Source organism: Gorilla gorilla, chromosome 6 (assembly GCF_029281585.2).
Source record: "Gorilla gorilla gorilla isolate KB3781 chromosome 6, NHGRI_mGorGor1-v2.1_pri, whole genome shotgun sequence".
NCBI classification, from domain to species: domain Eukaryota; kingdom Metazoa; phylum Chordata; class Mammalia; order Primates; family Hominidae; genus Gorilla; species Gorilla gorilla.
Genome location: NC_073230.2, coordinates 62,183,699 through 62,195,871, shown reverse-complemented (window position 1 = coordinate 62,195,871; position 12,173 = coordinate 62,183,699). Strand labels below are relative to the sequence as shown.

The following is a 12,173-nucleotide window of genomic DNA, read 5'->3' as shown; positions in this document are numbered from 1 at the left end:
AGAGAGTGCTGCTGCAGACACTAAGTGAAGAAAGTGTTCCAGGAAAAAGGAATGATGCCAATATCAAACACACCTATCAAGCAGAATGTGAGGGGAATTAAAATGCAACCATAGGATTTGGTAATGTTGAGATCCTTGGAGAAGCTGCTGGTAGACCTGACTAGAGTGGATTCATGAAGGGAGGAGAGGCCTTGGGTGAGCAGGCATGACCTCTCCCTGACAGCAGGTCCATCTGGACTCGTACGTGGCAAAGAGAGCCACGTCCAACTTGATAAAAAGTCTAAACTTAACTTACAAGTTTTAAACTATTAGACAAAAGTATGTAGGGATGTATGTATATCTTACAGTGGGACTTTCTTAAGCAAAGAACAAAGTTAAAAAGCTGAACTACATAAAAAGTGAAAACAATTTTAAACAAAGGTAAATAGGCAACAACATACAGGTGAAAGCATTTGCCATCAATAAAGCAGGAAAAAGATTTCAACTTTCAACAAAACGTGAACAAATGAATATAAAAACTTCAAATAAGTTGAAAAATAATTTAAAGCTGAAAACCTAATATAAAGAAGGTGAAATAAGAATATGTAATACAAATACAAAACAAAGAATTCAAAAAACTAAGAAGAAAACATTGGTACATTGGAAAGTATGCAATTGATACTATTTTGTTCATTTGTTCTGAAAAAATAAAGAAAACTTTAAATATGCTAAATTGAGATGAGGTAGGAAAAAAGATTACTCTCATACACTACTGGTGGGAATGCAGGTTGATAACAAATTTTTTGGAGCCAGTTTGGAAGTCTTTTTCAAAATTTAATTGATAATTTAAATCTTAGAATTTAGTCCAGCATACATCATTGCTTCTGTGTAAAATGAAGCATGCACAGAAATATTTGTTGCAATATTATTTATAATACTAAAAAACTAGAAACAAATTTAATACCAATCGATGGCTGCACAGTTAAATTCACTATGATGTTAGAATATTATGTAACTTTAAAGAAAAATGAAATAAATTACACTGGAAACATGAAATGACCAAGCAAGTGTTAAGTATGAAAAAGCAAGTTACAGCATTACTTATTGCTGAAATTTGATTAAAAAAGAGGAGATGTAACTAGCTGCTATGGTCTGATTTGTGTCCACCTAAAATTTATATGCTGAAACCTAATTCTTAATGCAACAATATAACGAGGTGGGGCCTTTGGGAGATGAGTAGATCATAAGGACACTGTCCTCAACAGTAGGACTAGTGCCCTCATAAATGAGGCCCAAGGGCTCCTTCCACCACGTGAAGGCACAGCTAACAGGGACCATACCTGAAGCAGAGAGCCCTCATTTGACACAAATCTGCTGGGCCATGATCTTAGACTTTCCAACCTCCAGAACCGTGGGCAATAAATTCCATTGTTTATAAGTTACTTAATCTAAGGCACTTTGTTATATAGTAGCCTGAATGGGACCATGACACTAGCCTACTAATGAGGTATAAAAGAAGAATGTCTGTAAATCTACATGAAAAATGTAACCTGTAATGACCTCTGAGGGGTGGGTTGAGGGTATGAGGAAAGAAGAAACAGTGGATCATCATCTCATTTTACTCAAAAGTTCATCGAATCTCTTGATGTTTTTAAATAAGCAATGTTTTATTTTAAATGTTTAAAGGAAGAGTTTTTGTAATTTTAAAAAGACAAAAAACAAAGAATAATTATATTCTTTACATTACAGAATATACCAAAACCAGTTCTACATGGACACAAGAGATAGATCTAATGGTGAAACCTAAAAGATCTAAAGCATTTTTCACAATTAGAAAGATCACTATAAAGATAAAGCACCTGAAAAATCACTGACTAGAGTACTTGCCTTTTCATTTAATGTGTATGTTTGCATAAACTATGCATGCATATTTTAATATATGCATATAAAATTAGACACACATGGGAAATATGATGACAGGGACAATTTTCTGAATGACAACATTTTTTTACTTTATATGTATTTGTGTAAAGTTTCTTTTTTTCCAAAGAACAGTAATTGTGTTTAACCATAAAGTAAAAAGTTAAATTAATTTTATATGATTGCTACATAACGTCTAACAATCTGGTGTCGGACAACAGCCTACACATAAGGAACTATGTCTTGTTCAGCCTGACCAAGGGCAGAAGAAAGGATGCAGCAGCACAGAAAGAATAGATTTTCCTTGTACCCATGTTTGCTTTGGCATTATTAGATCCAATAATGAGATCCTGGACTAGGAGACTGGATATTGATTATTTGCATTCTTTGTATTTAGCTGCTGGAGAAGGTGCACTGGGGAGAGAATGGTGTTTGGTCATCAACTTCACATAGCCCAACAAGTGGATTTTTGGATTCTGAACACTTTCCCTTGAATTGCTTGACTTTTCTGCCTTGGAATTACATCTGTCCCCTGAACGGGTAGGGCATTGCCCTTTGCCTCTGACCACCCAGTTTCTGGGGAGAGGCAAGGTTACTGCTAAGCCATGTGAATCACAGGCATTTTGTTTGGTGAGTCTGTATTTGGGAATGTCCAGGCAAGTGGTGGGAAAACTGGTTCCAAGTTCATTGTATCCTTGGTTTTTTCTGACCATGATTCTTTTGTTCAATAGGAAACAAGTGAACCTTGACCTTCCATGGGGCAGACACGTGGCAGGTGCTGCAGGCTCAGTGCTGAGCACCCCAGCGGGGAGTGCAGGGAAGTTCAGCAATAACTTAATTATAATTCTATCTGATAAAAGCTGCAATGCAGAAGTGTGTTATGGACTGTATTCTGTTCCCCCAAAATTCATGTGTTGAAGGCTTAATTTAACCTCTAACGCCTCAGAATGTGACTGTATTTGGAGACTGGGTCTTTAAAGAGGTAAAATTAAAATGGTGCTATTTGGAGGGGCCTTAATCCAATCTGATTGATGTCTTCATAAAAAGAGTTCATATGGACATCCTGAGAGACACCAGGGATGCTCACATACAGAGAAAGGGCTATTTGGAAGCCAAGGAAAGAAGCCTTGGGAGAAATCAAACCTGCCGACATCTTTGATCTTGGACTTCCAGCCTCTAGAGATGGGGTACTCTCTGTATTTGAGTAACCCATCTGTAGCACTTTTGTATGGCACCCCTAGCAAGCCAATGCAAAGTTCAAGGTGCTCTTAGAAGGAGCAAGGATTGCTTTCCACAGGGAGACTGATCTGAAGAATGATTGGTGGTTAACTGTAGGGGTCCTGTGAATGCAGTACAGTGAAAAGATCCTAAGTGAAGGGAGAAGCCATTTAAAGATTTAAACAGGACGTTCCTATGATCTCTTTGAAACTTTTATAAGTAAATATAGCTACAACATGGTAACCAGTGAAGATCGGGGTCAACAAAAGAGACTGAAAAGCAGTGCACTGGCATCAGGAAACGAAACAAGAAGAGTATGCCTTACTGAGAGCCAGAAAGTCAAGTGGTCAACAAGGCACCTTGAGATCAAGAGGTTAACTAGATGTTGGAGAGCTTGGTAACTCTGACTAGAGCTTCCGATGCAAGTCCAAAGTTTAAACCAAATTCCAGTGGCCCGAGGAGGGAATGGGAGTAAGGAACTGGATGTTCTGTTATTAGACAGCCCTTTTGAGAAGCTTGACTGTGAAAGCCATAGGGAGTTTGAACAGCCACTGGTTATTAGGAGGGTGACACAGGGAGCTTTGGAGTCCTCTAACACTGTGCAATGGTTTTCAGTGTGCAGAAGCAGCAGCAGCATCACCTGGAAACTTGTTGAAATGAAAATTCTTAGGCCCTGCCTCAGACCTACTGATCAGAACCTCTGGGGGCGGAGCCTAAAGAACCCCTGCCCTAGAACAGTCTTTCAGGTTTACGGAAATAGGCTGACTATAGTCAGAAGAGTCCTCATCCCTGATGGAGTTTCCTTCCCAAGTTTTAATGCCTTTAGTTCACTTATTCCTATTTCATAAAGGGAGATATGCAAAGTGCACCCACACTGCCATCCATACAAGAAATAGTAGTGGGTGAGTCTAAGAGAGGTGAGTCTTCTTGCCATAATAGTTTTGGGAGGTTACTGTCTTCAATTATACATTCGAAGAAGTTTGATTTTTTTTTTTTTTGGTGTGTTTGTTCTTCTGTATCTACTTTCAAATCTCACTTGCATTGACTTAATATAACATTTGTTATGTGCACTCAGTTTATTTGAGGAATTTTTTTTTTGCTTGTATAACCTCTCTCTCCCTCTTATATACAGTAATTTCCCCCTTAAATAATTGCTTAACACTGCTTTCAATTTTAAGCTCTGAAAAACTTACCTCCTTTATATTAATATCTATATACCCATCATCTTTTCATACCCTTTATTAATTCATACTTTTGGAAATTCTGGCATTAACCATTTATGTCTTCTATGGCTTTATTTTTTATTTACTTGTGTTTATCATATCTCTGAATTCAGCAATGTCTTCTTTACCCACATCACACTTCATCACCATTAGCACATGTGATTGATGGTGAAGGATACAGAGAGGACTCGTGCCTGTGTGTCAGTGCAGAGCTTAGCATGTAATCAGAGACAATGCCTGTTAGCCGTTCTTATCATCATGAGCGGACTGCAGCCAATGCTAACAATGGCACCTCACCAGTCTGTGCTCTGCACTGGAGCTTCACTGTTAATTGACTCATTCAGTCTTTCAAACCCTAGTCAGCCTTTTGATTGCATGAACTTTATTTTGTTTAGCTTTACAGGTCTCATGTGCAAAAAGGAAACACCCCTCTTTTGTTCTTTCCTTTCTCAGCAAGAACGATAAAATAACCATAATCTTTTCCCTGTGTATTCAAAATACCCTGACTGAAAACACACTTAAATTCTAGAAAGCTTTATAGTGATTTAAATTACAATGGCACCGTTTTTTTTCTGCTTGTCATTATCTTCCTAGGCTCTGTCACTACCATGGCAACACATACTGTATTTTACTTTGTGTTTAAAAATTATTTATGCTGAGCCATAAACTAGTTTTGTATGAATATTCAACAATGCATTCCAAGTGGCAAAATGTTCTGAGCCTTGTCTTAAATCCTTCCCACGCTCAACTTTTAAAATAATGCTTTGAAGTGCAGTGCTGATCATGTCGCTCCCCTTCTCAAACCCCATCAGTGACTCCCCACTGTTGATCAAGGAAAGCCTATACCCCTTGGTCTGACTTCTGCCTCCTTTTTTTTTTCTCATCACATGAGTAATGCACCAACAGCATAACAAGGTTTGAGGAAGGCACTTCTCACACATGAGCATGAAAACCCAATCATCACGCTTATAAACTACAAAAGGATCAGACTTCTGCCTCCTTGATAATCTTGTCTCGACCTGCCTTTAATGTCTTTCCAACTTGAATCTGACCTCCTAATATGCATCTGAGAATGCCTCGTCTATAAACTACAGATGGCTTATTAAAAATGGCATCAAAAATGAAGACTTGATTACATCACAGAAAAGAAGTATGAAAATAAGAGGGCAATGACTGTTTACTTTCCCTGCAATTCTCTAGCTGTTCCCTTGATAGTCCAGGGATGGTTGTTTCCCTTCTAATGGTCACCTACCAAAGGGGCAGAATAGAGAAAACCCATCTTATTCCTATTACCACAAATGACATAAACCATCTCTGAGCCTTCCAGCAAACTTTCCTTAGTATCTATTAGGCAGAGTGTGTTTCACACAGACCACACACCTAGACTGAGGAAGGAGACATTCAGAATTGGCCGAGGCTAATGAGTACGCAGCTTCTGGCTCTGGGAGGATTCCAGCTTTCCACAAAGGACATGAGTACTCAGAGGAAGATGAAGAAAACCAGAGTCCAGTTGTTGAAGATGGGAGGAGATGGCTACTGTGTAGACAACCAACTGTGTTGTTGGTTGTTAGCTGTTCAACTAATGAACAACTTTGTTGACATGAAAGACACAGTTGATTGTCTACACCCTAGTTTTCAGACTAGGGCCAGGTGCAGTGACTCACGCTTGTAGTCCCACCACTTTGGAGGCTGAGGTGGGCGGATCGCTTGAGCCCAGGAGTTTGAGACCTTCCTGGGCAACATGGAAAATCCCCAGCTCAACAGAAAATACAAAAGTTAGCCAGGTGTGGTGGTGCACACCTCTGGTCCCAGCTACTCGAGAGGCTGAGGTGGGAGGACCACTTGAGCTGGGAGGTCGAGGCTGCAGTGAGGCATTAGGGCACCACTGCATGGTGGCAGAACAAGACCCTGTCTCAAAAATAAATAAATAAATAAAAATAAAAATAAACCAAAACTGAGACTAAGAATCATGTATTTCTTTGTCACTACAGCTGCAATCCTGGGAGAAGGAATTGTACTTACCCTGGAAAAGCCTGTATAATATATACTCTATCTATTTCTTTTTGAAATCAGATTCCCTACACTAGGCCTGAGATACTTGAAGCCACTTATCTCACCTAGGGTCCTTCTGACCTCCTTTAGCTAATGTCAGTCTCTTTCATGGAATCCACCTCCTGCAGGTTTCTGAGGCAGAGCTTATTTGTGAGTGATGGGTCCTAGGAATGCTTCTCCTCTGGATGCTTTCCAGTGAGCAGACAGCACTCAGGCCCTCCTACGAGGAGATCAAGCTGGGCCATTCCTTCCACAGGCTTTGGAATCAACTGGCAGCCCAAGACTCCATGACAGTTATTATGCAGCAGCTCCTGAATGTATCCACCTGTATGTTCTCCTATGTTGTTGTTTATACAATTTATTTTCCCTGGATTGCAATTGTTTCCATTCTCCCCTTCTTAAGTCCAAGTGTATATCTGTTTTGTAGTCAAGTAATATTTTCTTTATCAAATTTTCACATGATAAAAACATAAAAAAGGTGATTTTTAAGGGATCAATGAAGTTGGATTTTTTTTTTTGGTCACAAATTAAAGTATAGGTATAACAAATTTGCACAGAATTATTTTTTATTTTCTTTGAAGTAAATCAATTACAAGTATATTCCTATAGACAGATATTTGTCTTTAAAACTTCGTTTATATATGTAGAGGTATTAACTTAGTAAATGCTTTAATGAAGAAAAATATACAAGTTTATACATATTTGACAGAATAACTTGAATTATTTTTAATAGGTACATCTCTAGAAGTGTTTTGTTCTTTCGAGATGTTAGAATTTGGTCATATAACCAACAACATAGAGAATCACTCACATAGAAGAAATGTGATACTAGCCAAATAAATCCCTTGAATTATTTACAAGAAGCATTAATTATTTATCCACTAGTTCAATTGATTTGAACTATAACCAGGAATAAAACATAAGGGCTTTTTGCAGTAGGTTTAGGACTTGAAGAATTTAATCTCTTGAGTATAATAAATGAACTTGTTCTCCATATTACTCCATCTCCAGTCAGCATAGCTTGAGAGAAATTTCTATATTAACTCTGTCAATGTTCATATTATTTGAAATGGCATGTAAAACACACATGATTAAAGTTAAAATTATTTTATTATATCATTGAATAATTGAAAACAAAACTATTCACTAATCTGAATAAGACTGAATACAATACCTAGTTATTCTCTTTTACTGGATACGCTGTGTTTTTCAACATAATTGTGTTATTTGTTTACTTATTTGATTTTTACTCTTTAGAGCCGGTCTAATAAATAGTGTATTTCTTGCAAACACATTTACTTTGAGAAAGTAGGTACCATACACAACATTTTTAAATGCTATCTTTAAATATTGATAATGCTTCCAGATAAGAGACAAAATGTATTTCATGTTTCCAAATGAAGTCTGTTTCTACTTGTAAAAAGTTATTTTTTTTTGAAAATTTTCTTTTATTGGGTACTCAATGACTAATATATAACATAAAATATTGTAACTTTTTGCCAATTTTATTTTATTAATAAATGAAAACATTGTATATATACTTTCATCTTCCTCTTAAATTGTATCTTCCTAACTAACATGGAACCCATAAAACCAAATGATCCAGTAGTCATTTCTAATGAATTATATGATATTCACATATTTGAATTGGTCCTGGGAATTTATAGTCTGTGATGACTTTTAATCCAGGAAGACTTGATTCACAAGCTCCCTGCCATTCTAGGAAGGTTCCTGTTTTAGTCTGCACTATAGAAGTGCCCCTGCAATCTCCCACTAATCGATCAACCTGAGCTTGCCTTCCCTATACTCATATAATACAACCCAGGGAGTCTTCTGGGGCCAGAAAACCAATTTGCTTCTCTGTGAATCTGTACAATGTTTGGAACTTGTCTGAGTTGACAGTAAAACTTCTCGACTGACAAGGTATGCTGACAGATCCCCCCCGAACACACACACTGCACACACACAATCTGATAAATGGGGGGAAAATACATAAAGCTGTGGTAAATACACTAATGGCCTAACTTGGTAGGAGAAAAGATCAGCAATTTATAATTTTAGCAAGAATTTTTTACTTGCTATCTCTATATAAGTGGAGGAAGCTTTCTCCATCTTAATTATTTTTCAAAATGTAGCCGCTGACAAGGTCAACCTTTGGCAGATGTCCTCTATAAAGAAAAATGGTTGCGGTATGTTCTCCCAGAACAGTGCTTTCTGTTGGGGAAGCTTGATAACAAAAGTGCTAGAGTGGAATTTCAGGGCATTTTCCTGTGTGCAACTCAGGAACACTGGTCCAGCAGCTTCCTCTGGTTACTGCAGCCATCAGTCTTCTTCCCTCCTCTTTGTCAAGGAGGTAGTCTTCATCATGGTCCGTATGTCTATCTTCCAGGGATATCAAGCATCTTCTTTCGTCTTAAACCATTTTTGTTACTTCCATTTACAAAGATCACGGAGGCTTACAGTCTCAGCTGAGATTCTTCAAATTTGTGTGTTCGTGTGGCATTTGGGGTGATACATATTTAGATCTAGGTCATATTTAAGACCCATCTGAAAACTTTCTCACTATTAGTGGACAAATGCTGCATCTCATAAGATTCCCAGGCGCCTACAAGATCATGGCAAAACTGTGGCTGGAAATTCCAGTTATAATTCCTCCCAGTTGCCAGTAAAGGCTGAAGACTTGTTCTGATTCTTCTGACTATCCTCCCACTGCCTCTGATGGGTTGTGGGTTGTTACAATGTTGTCTCAACACTGAGGTTTGAGTGACTGAATACTGTAATGGGTATATGAAATATGGAACTTAAAGGTTTCCTTCTTTGAGCTAAGCTGGAGGTGTCTGGTAGGCTGCATGTCATGAGTAGGAGGTTCCACTATGTGTTCTTGCAGCACCATATACTTCTCTTTTGTAGCATTACTATTTATAGCACTATTAAATTACTGTCTCCATAATAAATCTGTGAGCCTTATGAAGGCAGAGAATGTACAGTTTGCTCACCACAGCTTCTTTAGTACCTAGACACACTCCACTGAATCAATATGTGTATGTATGAATGAATGATTTAGTAGTTCAATGTCTTATATTTTAGAGACTATGGTATTCATATATGTACATTTTCAAACCAGTATCTTAAGTCCTGAAATAGTCCCCACTTATGCAGTCATATTTTAATTATTTGATTACAACTCTAAATACATTTGAGTTATAATAACTCAAATGCAGATATCTCAGAATGCTAATAATTATATTAAATTTTCTTAAATATCAGACCTTGTGAACTACTTAATAAATCGGGAGCATATAAATTCCAGGGGTTATTGGATTGCTTTCAGACTACTTCATTTAGGCTAACTTATTCAGCAAATTATTTTATTTTGCACCTCCTTTACACTAATAGAGATTAACATATCTTTATATTTTAACTTCTGTTTGGCCCCTTGTGTCAAACATGACACACTGCAAAATACTGGTATGATCCACCAGATTTGTCAAAGGATAGTTGATAGTGCTTTCAACTGAACACACCCTTTGTAACTTTTAATAAAGTGTAATAACATTTACATGCAGTAAGTCACCATAGCCATTGAAATCACAATATTCTTCCTAGGATCACTGATACAATAACACATCCCTTTTCAGTTGCTAAGATTTTTGTAATCATCTCTTACATTCTTGGTTAGATAAAAACTTAAATGCTGTTTGCCGAATAAAAAATTATATATTGTTGATATTTCTCCAATACAAGGAATAATTTAAAATTATCAATCTTTTTTCAAAAACAGCAATGCAAGTGGGGAAGTAAATGTGGCACTGAGTACAGAATAGGCGAAATCATGTCATTACTTTTTTTCATAATCAACTGGCCCTGAAAAAAATAAACCAAACACTCTTCACTGGTTAATATGATTAAATGAAGATAAAACAGAGACACGAACATCAACAAAGTTCTCTCATTTCCTCTGAACCGGCAACAAATAAATAAAACACAGAGGTACAAATGCTCATGGATACTTTGTACAAGAAGTTAGAAGAATAGTAGTGGCTGTTTTAAGTGTAAAAGAGGGAGGAGAGAAACACAGGGAAAGGGAAAGGGAAAGTAAGAGGGAAGAAGGAGGAGGGAGCCGAGGCGTCTCCCGAGTTATAAGCAGCCCTCTCTACATATGAGCATCCAGACACACCCACGCCCACCGGAAACACCAGCCAGCCAGTCACACGGCTAGGGAAAAAGCGGAAATGAACGGCTTTTATGGAGCTATTACTTCCAGGATGTATAATGCATTGTGAATAAGTAATTACTCGAATAAAATCCTAGTTCATTCCAAAATGTTAATCATCTATTTTTCTAGATATATGAAAAACAAGCCTAGTCAATTCTCCTTTTTATTAATTAATGCATGTTTAGACATCTGGTTTAAAATGTTAAGTAAAGGGGCTTGAATCTTTTTCCTTAAAACTGTACTGACTCTGATATGCGAATGTCCCAGGTGGCAAATAATTAGGCACTCTCAAAACTATCGCTCCCATATTTCATTGGTAGGGGCAGGAAGAGACAGATACTCTGTCCATGCAAGTGAATCCCTCTTTCTATGTGTGTTTCTCACATGGCCATGCCACCTTCTCTTTCAGTTTCTCCTAACCAGGCTCAGCCTACACAAGAGCATCCCTGATCATGCAGAACTAAGCACAGATCTCAAAGGGTGGAAGGAGGGGGTTAACCTCACAACTACCACAGCACCTCTCCTCTCACATCTCCTTTAGGAGTCTTTCTTCTCCATAGTTGCTCCTTTCAGCTTCTTAGCCGCCAGTTCTGTCACCTTTCTCCCTCTGGATTCAGGGAAAAGCCGTCAAAGCCTTCTAGACCCATCTCTTTCATTTCCTATTCTTCCCTCGCCAACTCCATGCAGATTTTCTTCTTTCCAAAGAAGGGCAATTTAAACTATGTTTCCGTCTCCAGCTCTAAATTTTGCATTCTTCCAGCCCTATTTAGCGATATCTTTAAAAAGAGGAAGTAACTAGGAAATATGGAGCTTACTTATGAAGCCAAAGGACTCGGCCTTTGCTAGGGGATACCATTCTGAGCAGGCAGTGGAGCCATTTAAATGCAAACACATGAGGCTGAGTCACATGAAGTGACCAGTATTGGACTGATTTTGGCCTACAGTAATGGAAACTTCATATGGTCAACCGAATACATATATTTTTCTAAGTACAAGTTTAAATTCAAAATGAAATGCTTATTGCCTGCACTAAGCCATGGTGGGGCTGATAGAATTCTGTCAGCTTTAACATACACAGAGCTGTCTGTAGGAACCTGAGCGAATTGCATCATCATCACAATGTTTACCTCCTTAGTTTTCCTCCTTGGTGAGATCTGTTAACAGAAAAGCTATACTCTAAAATATTTTAGAAAAGTTTATTTTAAACCTCTTTTAAATACACTATTTAAAATATGGTGGTCAGATTACAGTTTGGTTTTATACATTTCAGGGAAGCAGGAGTGACAGGGAAGGACGTAAGTCAGTATGTAGAATGTATACATTGGCTCGGCCTAAAAAGGTAGGATACCTTAAAGTGGAAGCTTACAGGTTATAATTGGATTCAGAAATTCTTTAATTTTCAGCTGGTTAAAGGAGTAAGGCTCTCTCTAAAACTTGCTGTCAGCAGAAAGGAATATCTAAGATTAGGATCTTATGTCAGAGTCAGCCACAAGATGCTGGGTCAAAATGCCTTGTTTAGCCAGATTGATGGCCTGCAGGCAGGACTTACCCTGGTCTGGCATCAC

The 12,173-nt window shown here is 37.8% G+C and overlaps 1 non-coding gene across 1 annotated transcript; it reads right to left on the bottom strand.

The window, feature by feature from the left end:
• Nucleotides 1-5,221: 5,221 nt before the first annotated feature.
• Nucleotides 5,222-5,325, bottom strand: LOC115935498 (small nucleolar RNA U13). The gene has a single exon (XR_004071120.1). It is a non-coding gene; the product is annotated as a small nucleolar RNA U13 (small nucleolar RNA).
• Between the last annotated feature and the right edge of the window lie 6,848 nt (nucleotides 5,326-12,173).